General features: G+C 37.6%; 1 protein-coding gene across 1 annotated transcript in view; it reads right to left on the reverse strand.

Annotated features, from left to right (window-relative positions):
- Positions 1-20,966, reverse strand: part of MDFIC2 (MyoD family inhibitor domain containing 2) — a 239,452-nt gene that overhangs the window by 91,453 nt on the left and 127,033 nt on the right. The window lies entirely within an intron of this gene.

The raw sequence follows: 20,966 nt of genomic DNA on the forward strand, positions 1-20,966 counted from the left end.
CTGGGCCCGCGAGCCATGGCCACGGAGCCTGTGTGTCCGGAGCCTGTGCTCCGCAACGGGAGAGGCCACAGCAGTGAGAGGCCCGCGTACAGCAAAAAAAAAATAAATAAATAAATAAAAATAAAAAAGTTGGGCCTCCCTGGTGGCGCAAGTGGTTGAGAGTCCGCCTGCCGATGCAGGGGATACGGGTTCGTGCCCCGGTCTGGGAGGATCCCATGTGCCGCGGAGCGGCTGGGCCCGTGGGCCATGGCCGCTGAGCCTGCGCGTCCGGAGCCTGCGCGTCCGGAGCCTGTGCTCCGCAACGGGGGAGGCCACAACAGTGAGAGGCCCGCATACCGCAAAAAAAAATAAAAAAATAAAAAAATAAATAAATAAATAAAAATAAAAAAGTTAAAAAGAAAAGGAAAATTTAATAATATTATATTTTAGTTAATGCATTACATCTAAGGTATCATTTCAGCATTGCATTAATATAAAAAATTATTATTGAGACATGTTACGTGCTTATTTTGCATACTAATTCTTTGATATCCAGTGTATACTTCGCACTTACAGTACATATTGACTTGAACTGGCCACAGTTCAAGGACTTAATAGCCACGTGTGGCTAATGACTGCTGTATTGGACAGTGTAGTTCTATAGTGTAGGTACACCATAGTTTATGTATAGCTTGCTGATAGATATTCAAGTTGTTTCCAGTTGTTGTTTTTTTGTCATTATAAACATAGCTGTCCTTATACATATTCGTTTTTATAGGATACAGAGTACCAGAAGTAGAGTTGTTGAGTCAAAGACATGGGCACCATTAATTTTAATAGGTACAAGAATTTGTTTTTGCAGTGAAGTTCAAACATAAAAGCATGTGGGTTGTAGATCATCATGAAAAGTTTTTGTTTTGTGTTGTTTTCTCTCAATGTTCTTCCCAGAAGAAAAAGAATATTTTTGTTGGCAGCTTAAAATCTGTATTAGAATGAAATCCTCATAGTGTTTTGGGTTGCTAACCAAGTTCAGTAGTAAAAATAGTGTATATTTTAGAATGTCTTGCAATTTCCAAACAGTTTCAAACAGTATTTCCCATGGTGTTTTGGCAACTCCATGTAGAATGGGTTTTATCCCTATTTTATGGCTGATGTGATTGAGACTCAGAGAAGTTAAATGATCTCCCCGATGACACCACACAGCTAGAAAGTTAAAGCTAGGACTTAGAATAAGTCCTGGATCAGAGTTCAGTGTCCTTCCTAGTACCATTTTGCCTCTTTAGTTCATTTGTTAATTTATTCAAAAATATCCCCTGGACTTTGACTATATACCAAGCCCTGTGTGAGGTCCTATAGCTTCAGCAGTGAAAAAGACCAGTTGGTTCCTGCCCTAGTCAAAGCCTGAGGGATATAATAGGTAGCAAATCTGTGAAGCACCTGTACAAAAGAAAGATAATTCAATTGCTTTAAGCATGCTTGAGTCCCTATTTCACTGAGCAAAAGCCCTTCATCTCATTAGAGGGATTGTGATCAAGTGATGATAAAAAAACACACAAGGACTCAGAATTATCTCCGTGTGCCTTCTGAATGAACCACTTAAAGCCTCAAGCACTTTAAATCACTGAGACATTTAGCTCCTTTCAGAGTTTCATGATCTGATGCACTTATGGAACTTCAGATTTTTAGACTTGTTGCTTGACCGTTTACTGCCCCAACTCCAAGCCCAATCTGTTAAGATGATGGGCAAAGTGCAAGTATAGTTCTTGTACTATGCTAGAAAGTGACATAATTTCTCCATGTGATGAAACATCTGGGCTTGGAATTCTAATATGCAACATCCATCTTTCAACTGGAACTAGGAGAATCAAAGGCTTGAATTTTAGTGAAAGAAATTGTACATATGAGACCCAGAAATATCTTCTCAATGAGTAGAACCAGTAAATGAATGTACAGTATGTGTGAGTGTGTGTGTTTGTGTGTGTGTGTGTGTGTGTGTGTGTCTATAAAATTGGTGGTGGAGGTAGATTTATTCTAATTGTAAGATGCCCAACAGAAATATTTTATTTCATGTGCCTATTAATGCTTTCAGTTCCCATACTTTCTCCCCCACCCCTCCGTCCCCAATCCACTCTCTACTGTTTTTTTACCCAGTTCTGGGCCCTGGGAGGCTGACCTTTGTGAATCAAATCAAATTGTGTTGGGTTTGGCCAATGGCAGGGGGTAGGGGCTGGGAGAGTAAGTTAACACCTGGCTGGGTGGTAGAGATGGTGGTAAAAGGAGTCCTCTCCTTCACCTATAGGTACTCTTGGGGGAAATGTTTGAAAATCACTCATTCCCCTTAATCCTTCAGGTCAGAGGAAACTCTCTGCTGTTGCTGGCTTCACCATTCCTTGTTAATTTCCCTGACCCTTACCCACATCTTTGTAAATAATTTTTCCCAAATCCATCTCAACATTCCTTTGATGTGGTAAGTGTTTTCTGCTGTCCTGCCAGGACATTGCCTTATATATATTTTTTTTTCATGAGACGTAATTTTTTAGTGTTCTTATTCATAGAGCTTTATAAGTGTATAAGTAGTGGACTGTAATTATGCTTCTTGCTAAGCAGTTTTGGAGACAACTTTGGATTTCTTTCCAAGTACACTTAGATATTCTTAAGCTGCTGGAGTAATTGTATGCTGTTAAGTGTGTGCATTTAAAAACAGCTTTCCTGGGTAGAAGAAATCATCAAAAAATATTTAGAAAGGGCAGTGACCTTTTGTAAAGGCATCCCATTAAAGTGTTTTACATTTTTACCTTGCCCATCATTTTTCTCATTAAACAATATGCAGTATTTATTAATAAGGCCATTCCCAGGGACAGGCAGCGAATTGGCAAATTGGCCTTTACATTAAACTTTTAATGTTAAATTTATAATGAATAGGACAAACTGCTATATATGAAATAATTCTCTTTCCCCTTTGTACCCATAACTGAAAAAACTATAGTAGGCTGCAGGACTGTTGTGTATATACAGGGTCCATATTTTTCTGAAGGATTTTCTGACCTAAATTAATAAATCACACCCCTTCTAATCCTACTATCTTTGGATTCCCAAGTCTATTAGTTAGAATTTAACTTTTATTTATTTATTTAATTGGCATTCACATTTCCCTCTAAGGAATCATGTACTTTATCCATAGCGTTTTCCAAGCTATACTAAGAAAAGAGCAATCTGATTATGTTATTTTCCGCTTAACTCTCTTAAGTTACTCCCCATTGCCCACCAACTACCTCTTACTGGCATATATTTGTAATCTGTTTCCCACCTTTCTCCCATTACCTCTTCCTTTTCTCCCTTCTTCTCCCTTCTTACACAGTATTCCTGTGGCCATGAGTCCTGGTCACTGAGAACCGCGGGCAATTACCCCCTTCTGCGTGCTTTCACATGCTGAATACACCTAACAACAAAGCTTCAACATATGTGAAGTAAAAACTGACAGAAATGAAAGGTGATACAGAAAAATCCACAGTTATGGTTGGAGACTTCAACACTCTTTTCTTAGTAATTGATAAAACTAGTAGACTGAAAATCAGCAAGGATGTAGAAGGACTGAACAACACCGTTAACCATCTGGAATCTAACTGGCGTTCATGGAACGGTATGTCATGTCAGAAAACAACAGATAACATTCTTTTTTTTTTTGCGGTACGCGGGCCTCTCGCTGTTGTGTGGCCTCTCCCGTTGTGGAGCACAGGCTCTGGACGCACAGGCTCAGCGGCCATGGCTCACGGGCCCAGCCGCACCGTGGCATGTGGGATCTTCCTGGACCAGGGCACGAACCCGTGTCCCCTGCATCAGCAGGAAGACTCTCAACCACGGCGCCACCACGGAAGCCCGACAAATTCTTAATATCAGGAATAAGGGAATACCACCACAGACATTAAAAGGATAATAAGGGAATACTACAAACAATTGGAAGCAGATAAACTCAACATTTAAAACTGAACCAGTTTTTAAAAAACCTACCAACTATTAATATTGCCAGTAAGAACTAGGTAACCTTAATAGTCTTATACTATTAAGGAAATTGAATTCGTAGTTTAAAATCATTTGAAAAAGAAACCTTTAGGTTCAAGTGAATTTACTGGCTAATCCTACATGTTTAAAGAAGAAATAATGTCAGTTATACCCAATCTCTTTGAGAAAAGAGCAGAAAAGGGAACACTCCCAAACACATTTTGTGACAACAGAATTACCCCAATACTAAAAACCAAAGGTAGTACAAGAAAGACTACAGACAAGTGTCTTTCATGAACATAGATACAAAAATCCTCAGAAAAAAATTAGCTAATCAAATCGAGCAATATATAAAAATAAATATGCCATGCTCAAGTGGATATGCAGAAAAGGGATTTAACAATTCATAATAAAAATCAGGAAACTAGTAATGGAATGGAATGTTCTCAGTCTGATGAAGAGAACCTACAAAAAACGTACAACTAACATAATGCCTAACATCCTGTTTTTTTTTTTTTTTTTTTTTTTTTTGCGGTATGCGGGCCTCTCACTGTTGTGGCCTCTCCCGTTGTGGAGCACAGGCTCCGGACGCGCAGCCTCAGCGGCCATGGCTCACGGGCCCAGCCGCTCCACGGCATGTGGGATCCTCCCAGACCAGGGCACAAACCCGTGCCCCCTGCATCGGCAGGCGGACTCCCAACTGCTGCACCACCAGGGAAGCCCATAACATCCTGTTTTAAAAAGGAATGCCTTCCCTTTAAGACAGAACACAAAGCAAGGATGTCCACTTCCCTATCCCTTATGCTGGAAATCCTTGCCAATACAATCAGGCACGGAACCCATACTGGAAAGGAAGAAATAAAACTGTCACCTCCTCACAGATGATATGATCATCTATACAGAAAATTCTAAGGAATATCCAAAATATTCCTAGGAATAATGTGATTTTAACAAAGACAGAGTACAAGGTCAACACAAAAGTCAATAGTGTTTCTAGATGCTGTCAGTAAAAAGTAGGAAACCAAAACTTAAAGGCTACCACCTGTAGTAGCTGCCACAAAATGAAATACTTGAGTACAAATCTGACAAAACACTTGTAGTATCTATATGCTGAAAATTACAAAATATTGATGAAAGAAATAAAAAATGAAACAAACAGAGATACATATCTTGTTCATGGATTGGAAGACTTAACATATCAAAATAGTTTCACCGTCCACAGTAAAGATTTCGGTTCTTTTCTGAGTGATCTGTAGGTTTAGTACAATTCCACTTGAAATCCGACTGTGATTTCTCTTTAAATACAGAGAAGCTGATTCTATAATTTTTATGGAAAGGCAAAGGATCTAGAATAGACAATTTTGAAAAAAGAATAGAGCTGGAAGAATCACTGTACCCAATTAGAACTTTCTGTATAGTTGCAGTAATCATGTGTGTTATTGGCTAATGGATCACATATAGATAAATAAGATAGAGCCAGAAATAAATCTCTGCAAGTATGCCAGTTGATTTTTTTTAAAAGGTGTAAAAGCAATTCTTTGGAGAAAGGATAGTCTTTTTAACAAAGGGTATTGGAACAATGAAACATTCATATGCAAAAACGTAAACCTTGACCTGAACCTCACATCTTATACAAATGTTAACTCAAAATGGATCATAGATTTAAATGTAAAATTATGAAACTTTTAGCAGAAAACTTTCTGAACTGGGGTTAGGCAGAGAGTTCTTAGACGTGACACCCCTAACTGGGGTTAGGCAAAGAGTTCTTAGACATGACACCAAAAGAGTTCTTATACGTGACACCAAAAGATAATTCATAAAAGGGAAAAAGTTTCACACAAAAAGCTATATGTGAGCTTTTATAGCAGGTCTATTCATGATCACCCCAAACTGGAAAAATCTAAATGTTCTTCTGCAGGTGATGGATAAACAAACTGTGTTAAATCCATACACTGGAATACTCCTCAGCCATGAAAAGTACAAACTATTGATACACATGACAGTTTGCATGAATCTCAGTAGCATTATGCCAAGTGAAAGAAGTCAGTCTCAAGAATTCACATACTCTATGATTTCATTTATAATATGCTTGACCAGACAAAGCTATAGTGATGGAGAAGAGATTAGAAGTTAGGGGTAAGGAAGTGATGTGATTACAAAGCAATAACACGAGGGAGTTCTTTGTGGTTTTGGTTCTGTTCTGTATCTTGATTGTGGTGGTAGTTACGTAAATCTCTACTTGTGTTAAAATTCATAGAAGTGTACACCAAAAATGTCAGGTTTCCTGCAGATTAATTAAGCAAATCAGCATGGAGATGAGGACAACATTGGAGATGTGTGCAAAGGCAGTGGCTATTAAAGCAGTTCGACCAACAAAAGGCCCTCAAGACCCATTTGATGCAAGGGATGAGAAAGAGGCCTTTGCTGGGAGTAAAAGTTACATGTTTCACATTGAGGCAGAAGTCTGGTATTGGGTCTCCATCATGCTCTTTCATCCTAAAAAGGAAAGGGTGTTTTTCCATGAATGGTGGTTGGTTTCTTATTCTTGGAGACATCCAAGCAAAGGGTGGAAACTCTTGCCCAAGAGCTTATAGAAGTGATTTCTGCAGAAAGTAAGATGTTCCATTAGATTTCTGAGGTCAGTTCATTTGCAGTTCTGAGACATAACCAGGAGCCAGAGGATGACCAATCATCTATTGTCGGCAAGGTGAGGAATAATGAGGATTGGCTAAACTGTGCATCAGTTTGTCTCTCACAGAGAACAGGTGCAGTCACAATAATTTCAGGGAGTAATCAATTTGGGACCCTGAACTATCAGACGAATGTGAATGTCTGAAAAATTTGCCTCCAATAGAAGGTCAAGTGGGATGGAAAGAATTACTCTCAGTTTATTTTTAAAATCTTTTTTTGTAGGTGTGCCTGTCTCGTTTGAAAACATTTATGATTTTGTTGTAAAATGGTTCCTCTGTTTATATCCCAGCAAATTCCTTAAGCAGCTCTGGTCTCTCTAAGGGATAAAGTAGAGGGAGAGGCCTGAAACCCTTTTCTAGGCTGGTAATGGAAAGTGCTTGAGTGAGCACTTGTAAACTCACTGCCACAGTGAGTAGTGGCTTAGAACAGTCCTAAGCCGTCATGTATGATTTAGAGGCTTTCTGAGCATGGCCCAGACCCACAGCCTCAGCTTCACCTGGGAGCTTGTTAAAAATGTAAATTCTAGGACTCCATCTAGACCTACTGAATCAGAATCACTTAGGATGGGTTCCAATATTCTGTGTTTTAGCAGGCCTTCCAGATGATTCTGATACAAGCTAATGTCTGTCTGATGCATACTAAGGTCTGGCATCTATGATATAGTTAGTTTTGCTTCTGACTAATTTCAAGCAGGGCTCTGAAGAACCCCAGGGGTGATATTCAATCCATTGGGAATTCACATTATACGGTCACAAGCTGACCACCGGGTCACAGAAAGTCCACTCAGCCAACTACTAGCTTAATTCAAGCATTAGGCAACAGAGAAATTAAAATTCCATCACACGTCTGTCCGTTTCCTCCTTACAAGCCAATTTGATTTGCAGCTTCCAATTAAAATCCCCAGAACAGAAAGGAGGAACCAAAACACATACCACTCTCTAGTTTCTTACGGGATTAGCTCATTATTAGCCCATTTAAGAAGGCATATTCTTTCTAAATTATGTGTCCAGCTCGAACGTCCTTTCAAAACCTCGTTATTACACTCCAGACGCTCTCTTTTTAAAAAAAATTTTCACTTGCTAGTTACTTTCTCATGGTGCTTGCCAAACTGAGTTTAAAACTTCACTGTCTGTCTTAATATCTCAAGTGGTTGCCGTAACATGACTGCAGAGGTTTGCTGAACCAGAAGCATGTCTGCCAAGTAAAGCTTTAAGTTTGAAATGTGAATGTGACATGTTTCCTCATCATTTAAAGCACTGTTATAATTACGGATTGGTGAACCCCATTTCAGTTTGAGTTATTTGAATGTCTAATGTTTATTCAAACATCCTGATTTCAATAAAAACTCTAAATGTGGGTTGCCAGCACTTTTCCCATTAACTTTTAAGTCCCTGTGTGTTTCAAGGGAATTATAGTTCGTATGATTCTGATTCATTTACACTTAACTCATCAGAATATTATTTTTGCTAGAACTGGTTCTTGTCCAAGTGTCACGTACCTCTTAAAATCCTTAGAGATAGGATGTTAGTTAAAACACTACAAAATATGAACTATGCTGAAACTTAGTAAAGTTGAACCATATTTGGCTTTGTTTCTGAACTTGACCCCAAATGCCTTATGCTTAAAAGTATAATAGATTAGCAAGATTCTTTTTACTGTCCTAGCAAAATATGACTATTTGCTTTGTACCCCTGGGTGCAATCACACGTGTGATATTGGAGGTAATTATAAAGGATATAAGGGAAAGTAAGCTACATGTAGTGTTGGTGTTTTCGTTTCAGTGATGGGGAGGCCTCCTTTACTAAAATGTCCACAAGAGGAGAAGCTCTCTGCCCATTTAGCCCTGGAACTTTAATCGAAGGAAACTAGGTGTGCATCTGCTCTCCCCCTGAAGGCTACACATAGCAAATCTCCAAGAGCCCCAAATCACAAAATGATGTGAATGAACACTTACTTTCTTGAGTCAGACTAGACTTGAACATAAGACCTCTGTGTTACTGGATTGACAGAAATGTACAAATCAGTACTTCTTATTTGTGGTTAACATGTCCGTATTAGTCAGGGCCCAGTCAGGAAAAGAGAACCACTTTCTGTATTGCAACAGAGAGACTTTCAGAAAGGAAACTGGTTAAGCAGGTATGAGAGGACTCCTAGAGCAACATGGGAAGACTTTGGTGATGCAGAACTAGGTACAGGAAGCAGCTGTCACCCCTAAGGCTGGAGGAACAAAGGGAAGCTGAGATTCTCAAATTCAGAAGCTTGGAGGAGGGATGTCTTGGGACTGAAGGGGACTGAGGAAGGGTGGGACTGTTTGAGGTGCTGGTACCTCTGAGTGCTGTCCCATGAGGCTGGTTCTGGGAGTATGGAAAGAAGCTGGATGCTGGCGATGATTGCTGCTGTCAGGGTGAAGAACCCTATTCATCTGAGTTATGGTCCAATCAGGGTTCCCACTGGAACCGTTTATGGGTATTTGTCCTGTGAGTTGAGATGTTATATGGATGTGTTAACTCCTTCCTTTGTCTCAGTTTCTAAGAACTTCATTGTCCTCATCCATCAAATGGGACCAATAGTCTTTACTGTGCCTGTCTTGATGGTGTCTTTGGAAAATAAAAAAATATCAAAACACTTGGTCAATGATCAAACACCAAGTAAATTCAGGATATTGTGATTGTTCTTTTTAAAGCATTACTTTACTTTAAAATATGATATTGAAATAAGAGAAATCTAAGACAAAATTGCTTATACTCCCACCATATAATCAAGTAAATGGTTTCTTTTTTTTTCTTCACATACTCATTAGTTTCTATACTTCCTGATATTATTATCATTTTAAACTCAAAGCCCAGAAACTTTGTCTTGGAGGACACGAGTGAGCTATTTTTTGGTTTCTCTAAAATAGATACAAATAATTTTTTTTCAAGAAACAGATACAGAGAAGGAAGGAAGCATTTTTAAGTCAAATCAGATTATTAACAAATAGTGTTAAGGATGTTTTACAGCTGCAGATCACAGCACTGAAAGGAAAGTATAGCTGTGTTTATAAAATTGTAAATAGAAACATAATTCCATGCTGCTTGAGCCTTTTTCCTAATTATACTGCTTTTAAGCAGGAAAAAGTGCAAATATTTATAAAATAAGATATGGTTATGGCACCTGATGCAGAAATATGTTTATCCTTCCTATTTTATATTTCTGTATTGAAATTGAACACTTGGTTGGAAATACCATTAAGAAAAAAATGTCTTCAGACAATTTGAGAGAGAATTTAAAGTCACCATTTCAAGTGTATGGTTTTGAGCACTGGCAGTCCCTGGAAGTGTGGATAGCTTATGTTCTCTGAATAACAAAGTGTCATTTGATGCCCCTTTGGTTTTTGGATTTTCATTTAGTAAACCAGTGTACAAATTCAGTGAAATATCTATTACTGATGGATCTTTTTTCCCACTCTCTTCTAATCAGAACTGACAGTGAATACCTTCTCCTATATTTCCTAAAGAGGCACAGTTTTCATCAATTTTTTTTTTTTTACTTTTTTCATCAAAACATAGAGTATTGGCATGTTATCTTCTGTAGACCCCCAAGGTGTTTTACTGTCTAACCCTCTCTATCCCCATCACTAAAAGTGGGTGGCAATGGACTATTTTCCCTTCGGGATATTGTTGGAATAGGCTGCCTTTATGTGTATTATTTTCTTAGTCATTGAGCTTCGGAAGACAAAAAGCTATCCGTCTGTTACTCAGTGGCTTACTTCAACACAAAAATACCCTTAGGGGAACCTCAGTGACTGGTAGAGTAGAAGGTATTGCTTCATGTTTAGACTTTTCCAGTGAAAATGAAATGGAAAGTTAGAGCTGTTGTAGCATAGGGATGTTCCAAGGGGAGTGCCCCGATCAATTGGAAAAGGGAAATGTGAATTTGAAATAGCTATTTGGTCTTCCCACTCCAGTAGCAGAAAATGTTGAAATTGTATCTGGTCTGAAGCATTCACAGTCACAATCGAATTTCGGTAGAAGTGTGTCACACAGAGCATAAGTGTATGCAGTGTCGCCGTCCCATTGGCCCTTTAATGAATCTGAAGGAGTTGCAGATTCCCTAGAATTGCATTTGTCCCTAAGGGGTGTGTGTGTGTATGTCTAGATACAAATATATGTATGTACATATGTATACATATACACACATATATTATTTCTTTCAAGGCAATGATCCTTAAGTGAGGACCATTATTCCGTCAGTATATAAGTGCCCTTCGGATGTCAATGAAGTATTTTTTAATCCTCACCCCCCCACAACTTTTTAAAAATGACTTCACAAAGTCAAGAGCAGTTTCTAATATGGTTTCACTGACAGCAACCAAAAAGCTGTCACAGCATCAATCAAATGTCAACTCTACAGAAACTTTACCATGTCAGTGAAAATTTACCCGTTAATACGCAGGATTTTCTGTTTGGGGAAGCCGTGCAGGTCACAGGGCATTCTCTATGGCTCCAATTCACTGCACGGAGATCACTGAGGAAGATTTCTGTGGTTGGGTCAATTTCTCATTGTACCTATTAAAAGTGAAGTCATACATTTAAAAAAAGTTATTGAAATATAACCTTCATCTGGGGAACATGAAAGAGAAGAAAGAATATAAAAGGGTTTTTAATAGATTGAAGGTAATATTATAATCAGGGAAAACAATGTCCAGTCTATATTCCTGTGACTTTTTTTTTTTAACTCTTTTGACATTTTTTACTGCAGTAAAATACCATAACATAAAATTTACCATTTTGACCATTTTAAGTTCGGTAGCATTAAGTACTTTGTATTGTTGTGCAACCACCATCATCCATCTTAAAAGTTTTTTCATCCTCCCCAACTGAAACTCTGTATCCATAAACCACAACCCCCCATTATACCCTTCCCCCCAGTCCCAGATTTCTCCTTTCTGTCTTTTTGAACTTAACTGCTCTAGGTGTAAGTGGAATCATGTAGTATTTTTACTTTAGTGTCTGTCTGATTTCATTCAGCATAACATCTTGAGGGTTTATCCATCCTGCAATTTTTTTCAAGATGTTTGTTCTCAGTATTAAATGGTGAAGCTTTTGTGATAGCAAAACACTCTTTGAAACTGATTTTTTTCCATCACAGTTTTAGGGGCTATTCATGGCAACATTCAATTAAATTTAAATCAGAAACTTTCAGTAATTCCTATAGACAAATCACCGTCCTACATGTTCAAGTATAATAAAAAATAGCATCACTACTTAGGGCTTTCTTTGTGCTAGGCATAATTCTATGTGCTCTGCATATGTTTGCTTATTTAATTCTTACAGTATCCCTACAGAAGTGGTCTATTATTTTCCTCATTTAGTAGAGAGTAAACTGAGGCACAGCCAGGCCGGGTAACTTGCCGGTGATCATATAACAATTAAGTAGTGTTGCCTAGTTTTAAGCTCAGCTTGTCAGGGGCTGTGCTCTCAGTCCCTGTATTATGTTTCCTCTCATGCACCCCTCCCACCAACAAGAGACTATAGTTGAATTGGTCTGAGGGAGGGTCTGGTCACTCACAGTGTTTTAAAGCTTTTCAAATGATTTCCATATATAGTCAAGTTGAGAATACCTGAACTAGAGCATAGAGAAATAATAGAAAATGAGCCATGGTATCTGAGTAAATGGCCTTGAACATCAGTATCCATGAAGAAGTTGGACCTTGATTTAGTTAGCAGCGAAGGAGTACTTCACAGGGGAGTAATGTGAGCAGAGCTTGTTTTAAGAACCTTCACCTGGTAAAGTTCTTGGTGCCGATTATCTTTTAGCACCTGATGGTAAGTCGTGCTGATGTTATTAACTTTGACTTCAGTTTAGGTTCTTGGAGAGGGAGCACCCCAAAGGGGGAAAGTTCACACTGAAAAAGGAGTATTTAAATATAGGCTGGAAGGAACAGTGCATTGAAGAGACTGTATCCAAAGGGTAGGGCTCACACCTGAGCCAGAATGGTGCTTTAGAATAGTCAAGGAGGTAATAGAAAGTAGGCGGCATGGACCCATCGGATCAGTTGATGAAATTCATTGATTAATTTTTAAAGCTTTTATTTTTATGTAATTTTAGTGCTTAAACACATTCTGGTGACTGTATTGTATTAGCTTTCTTTTCTCTCAAAAATGCTATGCTAGGTATCGGTATCTATAATCTCAGACATGTCACCTATCAGGGCCTCTTTCTCCTCATTTGCAAAGTATAAAGTTTCAAGGACCTCTAAGGGCCTTTCATCATTGACTTTATGACTCTGGGGTTTGGCATCTAGTCCTCTGGGTTGTGAAATCCCTTACCTTGATGCAGAGCTCCAGAGGGGCCAACGGCTGAGGAAGGAAGCTTTTTCCAGAAGATAATGTTAGCACATTAGAATCAGACAATAATGGAAGACGGAATCCTCATTCCTCTTCTTGTTGAGACAGGCCCTGGTGATCCATCTTTTGCCTCTGTCACCCTAATTTAGGTCATTCCTATTGTGAGGCTTCTCAAATAGTACCTGTCTTGGTATAAAATTTATGTTGAAGAAGCATTAATGTAAGCTCTTAATAAGATGAAGAACTTAACAGTATGCTGTTATCTGGGGATGATATATTTTATATACTCAAGACATGTTTAATTAGCTTTGCAAGAGTCAAATTGGTCTGGGCAGTAATGAAGCTTTCTTTTTACTCCTTTATCCCATACTCTGTTATAATAACAGACAAGTTATTCAAAAAATCGCATTTTGGGCTTCCCTGGTGGCGCAGTGGTTGACAGTCCGCCTGCTGATGCAGGGGACGTGGATTCATGCCCCGGTCTGGGAAGATCCCACATGCCGCGGAGCGGCTGGGCCCGTGGGCCATGGCCGCTGAGCCTGTGCATCCGGAGCCTGTGCTCTGCAACGGGAGAGGCCACAACAGTGAGAGGCCCGCGTACCGCAAAAAAAAAAAAAAAAAAGAAATCTCATTTTGGGTTGGGGGGAGTGATAAATTGGGAGATTGGGACTGACATATCCACACTATTATATATAAAATAGATAACTAATAAGAACCTGCTGTGTAGCACGGGGAGCTCAACTCAGTACTCTGTAATGGCCTATATGGGAAAAGAATCTAAAAAAAAAGAGTGGATATATGTATTGATATATGTATAACTGATTCACTTTGCTGTACACCTGAAACTAACACAACATTGTAAATCAACTATACTCCAATAAAAAGTAAAAAAAAAAAAAAAAAGAAAGAAAGAAAAAAGAAATAGCATTTCAATTTTGGTGTATTTGTAAATCTCTCTCTGTGTTCCTGCAAAACTAATCTGTTTTGAAAATTCACTTCTTGCTCAGGATAGAGCGCAGGGGAAAGCTTATTGAGAACTACACAGTGGAACAAACAATAAAGCTGATAGGTGTTAGAGCTCCTTAAATATTGAACATGCATCTTTTTGAAACAGAGTTACTAAATATTTAATAAGCATTTACATCTGAGTAGCACTCAAGGGTTTTATGACCTTTGATACTCACTCCCATTTTGCAGATGAGGACACTGACCAAAGTTCCAGTGATTTGCTCAAAGCTTTTAAGTATTGTATCCAAGATTCAAAATAAACATTTTGCCCCAAATCTATGCCTCCTTCCAAACAGAAAGATCCAAGTTTATGAATGCCGTTGCCCTACTTTTTTTTTAATAGAATGTTTTCTCCCCCTACTTAATGAATAAAAGAAAAGGTGAAATCTGCTAACTCAGCAGTTCCTTTGAATTTCAGTGGACAGCTGGGGATTTGTCTTTGGTTGGTCCACCCATTCAGAGCCAAGGAAGAAATGTAAGGAGCTTAATGATGATTTTGAATTTTATCCCAAATTACTGAAGTGTTTTCACACTTGTGGTCTCACTTATTTGCTCCACATGCCTTTGAGGTAGGTGGGTTAGGTATTTTGATCTCCATGTATTTTTGAGAGGCTCTCACCTCAGGTCACACACATGGTCAATATTGATGCAAGGCCAGGAAAATGCTGCTCCCAGTCTCCAACTAATGCAACCAGGAAGTTTTACCAAAAATTTCAGTAAGTGATATTTTGATAGAGACAAGACTAACAAATGAAGCAGAAAAGAGAAGATCCCATCAAAAGTGACAAAAAATGGAAGGATGTAGGTTGTTATCTGTTCTAATGTATTTTTAAAAAAGGAAGGGGGCAATTTAGAAATCGTCTGAAGAATAAAAATCTTAGCAAGAGCTGTTATTTCCTTTGATAAAGACAGGTCTTTTGGTTGAAATTCTGATGTCTAAATTCCTGGAAAATGTCTGTTTTTTTTTGTTTCAAAGAACTATAGGAGGTAAAATAAGGGGAAAATTTTCTACAATGTATGTTTCTATTTTCGGAAATCAAGAGTTGATAAGTTGTTAATAAGGAAGACTAATTGTGATGACAGTGATGCATTGCTTCATTCATAAAAATGCTGCTGAATATTTGCAGTATATTGAGGGAGTTTGAGAACAGAGTGCTTGGCGTTTCTTTATAAGTTAGGTATTTGACACACCTAAACTCCTGTGCTTGCCTGTTCCTACTGAGTTCATCTCTTGGGTGTTGAACATTTTAGAAAGCAGGGTAGGAAGAAATAGGCTTGGGTCTCTGTCTAGCAGCCAAAGAAGATAGAACAATAACCTAGTTAAATTTTTGGAATGTATTTTGTAGGACTTTTATCTTTTGTTAAACGTATTTATTTATTCTGCAATCATTGAGCATTTCTTGGTGCAAATGTATTCTCGTAAAGATTTAATCGAGATGCAAGGATAGGAAATAATATCAGACAACATTCCACTCTGGCTATCTGGAATGGTGGTAAAGAAAGATTGACATTACATCTCAACTTGCCAGGCAAGAGTCCCATGATTTGATCATCTCCATGGCCTCAGGCAGTGGGGGAGTGTGGTAGCACAGGAGTGAAATTATACACTCAAGAAAAGGTAGGTGGCAATCATGTGATTGTGTGCTTCTGAATCACATGAGTGATGTGTATGTAGTAAAATAGAGGAGATACATATATATATATAAAGAGAGAGGAGTTTAAGTGAGAATCATCCCTAGTGGAATGGAATGCTCTACAGGGATTAGTGGAGCTAGAAGAATAGGTACTTTTGCGTGGCAGGGGGGTAGCGACCTGTGGTGAAGAAAATGATAATAGTGCAATATGCCAAATTAGGAATGCATAGGGACAGTTCCTTAACCAAAGGAGCTTGAAGCCAAGCTCATTTTGGAAGAGCCTGGAAGTAATTTGGAGAGGTAGCTAATACTTCTAGCTACCAATCAGTGAGCACTTACTCTGTGCCTAACTTTGCTCAGTGCTTTGCATGCCTTGCCTCTAATGGTCACCATGATCTCACAGGGAGACACCATTATTAATTCTGTTTTATAGACAAAAAGTGTAAGTCTCAGAGAGGTGAAATCGCTCACTGAAGTCACACAGCTGGTAAGTGGTAAAGTCAGATTTGAAGCATATCAGATAGTTCACCTTTCTCCAGGGTACTATTCCAAAATTTTTTAGTAAAATTATGTAACCATCACTGTTCTAAACCAGGTTTAGAACATGTTTTAGTATCCCCGTATGGTCACTTAATTTACTGTTAATTCCTCCTCTCTGCTCCCCCTCCCATCCCTAGGGACCACTAATCTACTTTCTGTTTTTATAGTTTTGTCTTTTCTGGACATTTCACATAAATGGAATCATATAATTTAATCATATCCTATAATATGTGGCCTTTTGTAGCAGATTTCTTTGATTGAGCATAATGTTTTTGAGGTTTGTCAGTGTTGTGACTTGTTTCCATGGTTCATTCCTTTCTATTGCTGAATCGTTTTCCATTGTAAGGATAAACCACATTTCGCTTATTTATTCACCAGTTGATGAACATTTAGGTTATTTCCAAGTTTTGCCTATTAGGAATAATGCTGCTGAGAACTTTCATGTATAAGCTTTTGTGTGGATATATGTTGTTGTCATTTCTCTTGGGTATATACTTAGGAGTGGAATTGCTGGGTTATCGGGTAACTCTATGTTGCCATATTGAGGAAGTTCTAAACTGTTTTCCAAAGTGACTGTCCCATTTTACATTTATGTCAGCAGTGTATGAGGGTTCCAGCTTCTCCACACTTATTGTCTATTTTTATTATGGCCATTCTAGTGAGTATCTAGAATTGTATCTCAGTATGGTTTCAATTTGTGCTTTTCTAATGACTAATAATGTTGAGCATTTTTTCATGTGCTTATTAGCCATCTGTATATCTTCTTTGATGAAATGTCTATTTAAATCTTTTGTCCACTTTTGATAGAATTGTTTGTCTTATTTTTGAGTTCAAGAGTTCTTTGTATAAGTATGTTCCGGATATAAGTCCTTGGTCAGATACATATTTTGCAGATATTTTATCCCAGTCTGTTTCTTGTCTTTTCATTTTCTTAATGAAATCTCATGAAATGCAAACATTTTGAATTTTGGTGAAGTCCAATGTATCATTTTTTTTCTTTTACAGATTATGCTTCTGATGTAGTATCTAAGAATTTTTGCCTAATTCAAGGTCTTGAAGATATTCTCTTTTCTTCTAAAAATTGTATTGTTTTAGCTCTTAAAGTTTCTGATACATTTGGACATTTAAAGTTAATTTTTGTATATGTCATGAAATAAAAGATCTGCGTTCTCTGCCCCCCCCTTTTTTTGTAGGTGGATAGTTTATTGTACTAGCACCATTTGTTTAAAAGGCTATTATTTCTCCAGTGCACTTCCTTGGTATGTTTGATGAGTATCCGTTATCCATAAATATAAAGATTCATTTCTGGATTCAACTGTGTTACTTTGATCTACGTGTCCATCCTTATGCCAATTCCACAGTATCTTGATAACTGTAGTTATCAAGTTATAGTAAACTTCCAAATTGTGAAGTGAAAGCCTTCCAACTTTGTTTTTCTATTTCAAAATTGCTTTGGCTATTCTAGATCTTCCCCATTTCCACATAGATTTTAGTATCAGCTTGTCGATTTTGGAAATCTGATGATAATTTGAGAGTGGTTGCATTGAATCTATAGATCACTTTGTGGATAATTACCATCTTAACAGTGTTGAGTATCATAGTCCATGAACATGGAATGTCCTTCCATTTATTTAGATTTTCTTCTATTTCTCTCAGCAGTATTTTTAATTTTTAGTGTACAACTGTGGAACTTATTTTTGTTAAATTTATTCCTAAGCATTTTATTCTTTTTCATGCTGCAAAAAGAATAAAATTTATTGTGAAAGGTATTCTTAATTTTATTTTTGGACTGTTCATTGTATATGGAAATATAATTAATTTTTGTATATTGATCTTATATCTTGTGACCTTGCTGTGTGTGTTTGTTAGCTCTAAAAATATTTTTTGTGTGTGTGGATTCCTTCAGATTTTCTGTATACAGGGCATATCATCTGCAAATACAGACATTTTACTTCTTCTTTCTAATCTGGAGGGTTTTAATTTCTTTTCCTTAACTGATTGCACTGGCTAGAACGTCTAGTAAAAGAAATGATGAGAAGGCATTTGAACCTTGTTCCCAGTCTTAGGGCACTTCCTTCATTTGTTCACAATCAGGTATGATATTCATTGTAAGTTTTTCATACATGTTAAGGAAGTTTCCTTCCATTCCAAACTTGTCAAAATCAGCTGTGGCAATTTAAGAAGTGGCAATTTTCTTTTTGAATCTTCAACACTGAATATTCACCTAGAGCAAAAATTTAGTAAATTCTAGATCATTGAGGTCCAAAGGTTGTACAATAAATGTCTTAACAGATTTTCTCTTCCTTTTCCTCCAGGGAAAGAGAATATTGGAAATACGTAAGGCTAGAAAATATTGTATTTTATGGATATTACTTGCTTTAGTTGACCTCTGAACTAGCCTTATCTTCTATATAAGCCCTGTCCAACAGAAATACAGGGTGAGCCTCAAATGTGAACTATATATGTAGTGTAAAATTTTCTAGTAGTTACGTTATAAAGGTGAAAAAAGTGCAGATAACATTATTTTTAATAATGTATTTTATTTAACCCAATATATCCAAAATATTATCAAATTTACATGTAAAAAAATTCTTTGTTTTTGTATTTAGCCTTTGAAATCTGGTGTATATTTTATACTTACAGCATATCTCAAGTTGGAACCGCCACATTTCAAGTGCTCTGTAGTTACATGCGGCTATTGGCTATGGTATTGGAGAGTGCAGTTCTATATACTTGCATATAAAACTGTAGTTAGGTAACAATATTAAATAAACATATTGGTGGAAACATAAATGGCTTGTTATTTGCTACAGAGTAATAGGTATGGAATATATAGTTGTTGATTTTTGCATTTAAATAACACATGAGCAGAATTTTAGCATCGTCTAATAGATAATCTTGTGACATGTTATACCTGAAAATAAAGACCATGCCTTAATACAGGATTTTCCAAAGTGCATTTGAGTCTATATTTTCACAGTGTTTGGACATGGTGAGCAATACACTGTCTTTTGAACAATATAAATCTAGTAAGATGCCTATAAGAACATGGTGACCGAGAGATTGACCTGAGAAAAATATGGCCAGTGTACTCCCTTCAACTTCCTCTTAGGAAACTCTGGATTTTCTCCTACTAGGAGATCTATATCTCTTGGATATTTGGTCAACGAAATGTGTCAGCTTTCTTGCCAGCATAAAGAGCATCAGAGGAACAAATGGGCATCACGAAACCAGATGAACATCAGCACTGACTGCATTATGACACTCTAGCTGCTAAATCTTTCATGGTAATGGGCCATGCTGGAGATGGCTGCAGTGATAGACTTCATTCTGGAAGAAGCCTGTGGTCATTGCAGGTGGTGCTAATGTCATCTTATCACTGAATTCAAAGGATCACTTGCACGGCCTGTAATGAGTATGGCTAAAGCTATTGATTTTGAACTCCATATGAATGTGAAAAAGACAATGGCTTTGAATCTTCGAGAGCCGCCCTCCTGGGGAACAGTACCACCTTCACAGAAGCAGTTTTAAGTAGTAAAAAATAAAGCTTTGTTTCTGTGCTCAACGCTATGTTCCATGAAAGACTCATATATTCTGAACTGAGGGCAAAGAGCATTCTCCTCATGCTTCCCTATTCCATCTTTGGGTATCTTGGTTAGAGCATTCGATAGCAGGCTTAGAAGGTTCAAGGTCACAGGTTCAATCATCATACAGACTAGTGAACTTCAATATTTTCCAGCCACAGATCACCTTCCTTCCTCTAGCTGCTGTCTTGAATGAGTGTGTACTTGGTCCCAAGGGAATTGGTCTAGTAATGGAAACTTTATAACAACAAGGTGGAGATATCAGGGCCCCATCCAGAAAGAGCTCAGCATCTAGCTGGGGAGAAAGATTCATTAAATAACTAAAATATAAAAGGAAAATTGCTATCACGAAAAGGGTTTTTGCACACATGTGTTTAATGTCACAGATCTGGGGGAGAAAAGAAAATTTGGATAAACTTTTGGTTTTGCTTATGTTGCTACCTATGAATAATCTTTCAAGGCAAAAATCCTTCTCACTTTTTAAGATGGAAAATATCATTTGAAGAAGCTTAAAATAAACATGAGTATCGGATACACTATGAAGTCATTGAGTGAAGGCTATTCAGCCACAGCTTACAGGATATCAAAAAAAAAACATATGATGTTTTATACAAGGAGAATTTGTGGCTTAGACTTCAAAACTTCGTGGATTTAGGAAAATGTTTGTATTCTTATTTGGTTTGATTTAGGGAAATATTTCTTTAACATCTCCTTTTCATATTGTGCAATTCACAGTAGAGACATGTCTGTGAAATATTTACACATGATTTTTATTTGAAAAGAAGTAGCTGCTTGCTGCATGAAAGCTTCATGGCGAAGATTCCTTGCTCTCAAAAGAAAATTGAAGCAACATAAAAAGATTTCAGGGAGAGTTTAGAGAGGTCTTTTCTTTCTTCCTTTTTTTTCTTTTCAAGAGGTAATTGATTTGCTCCCCAAAAGGGTCTTTCTAGAAGTCTAGGTAGACAATGCTCTAACCTTGTCAGAAGAGGATAATAAATTTAACGTTAGACTGGTTTGGAAGGAAAGACTTAGAATGAACTACGTTTTATAGGAACAGAGCGCTGAGGGCCTGTTGTTAGTTTATAGGGCCTTGATTAGATAGGTTATTGATTTTGGCTGCTGGTGATATGGTTCATGTTCAGAAGGTATCAAACTCATGCTGAATAAAATAGAAGCAAACGCTTAAAAAAAAAAACAACAGA

The sequence above is a fragment of the Mesoplodon densirostris genome, chromosome 10 (assembly GCF_025265405.1).
Source record: "Mesoplodon densirostris isolate mMesDen1 chromosome 10, mMesDen1 primary haplotype, whole genome shotgun sequence".
NCBI lineage: Eukaryota > Metazoa > Chordata > Mammalia > Artiodactyla > Ziphiidae > Mesoplodon > Mesoplodon densirostris.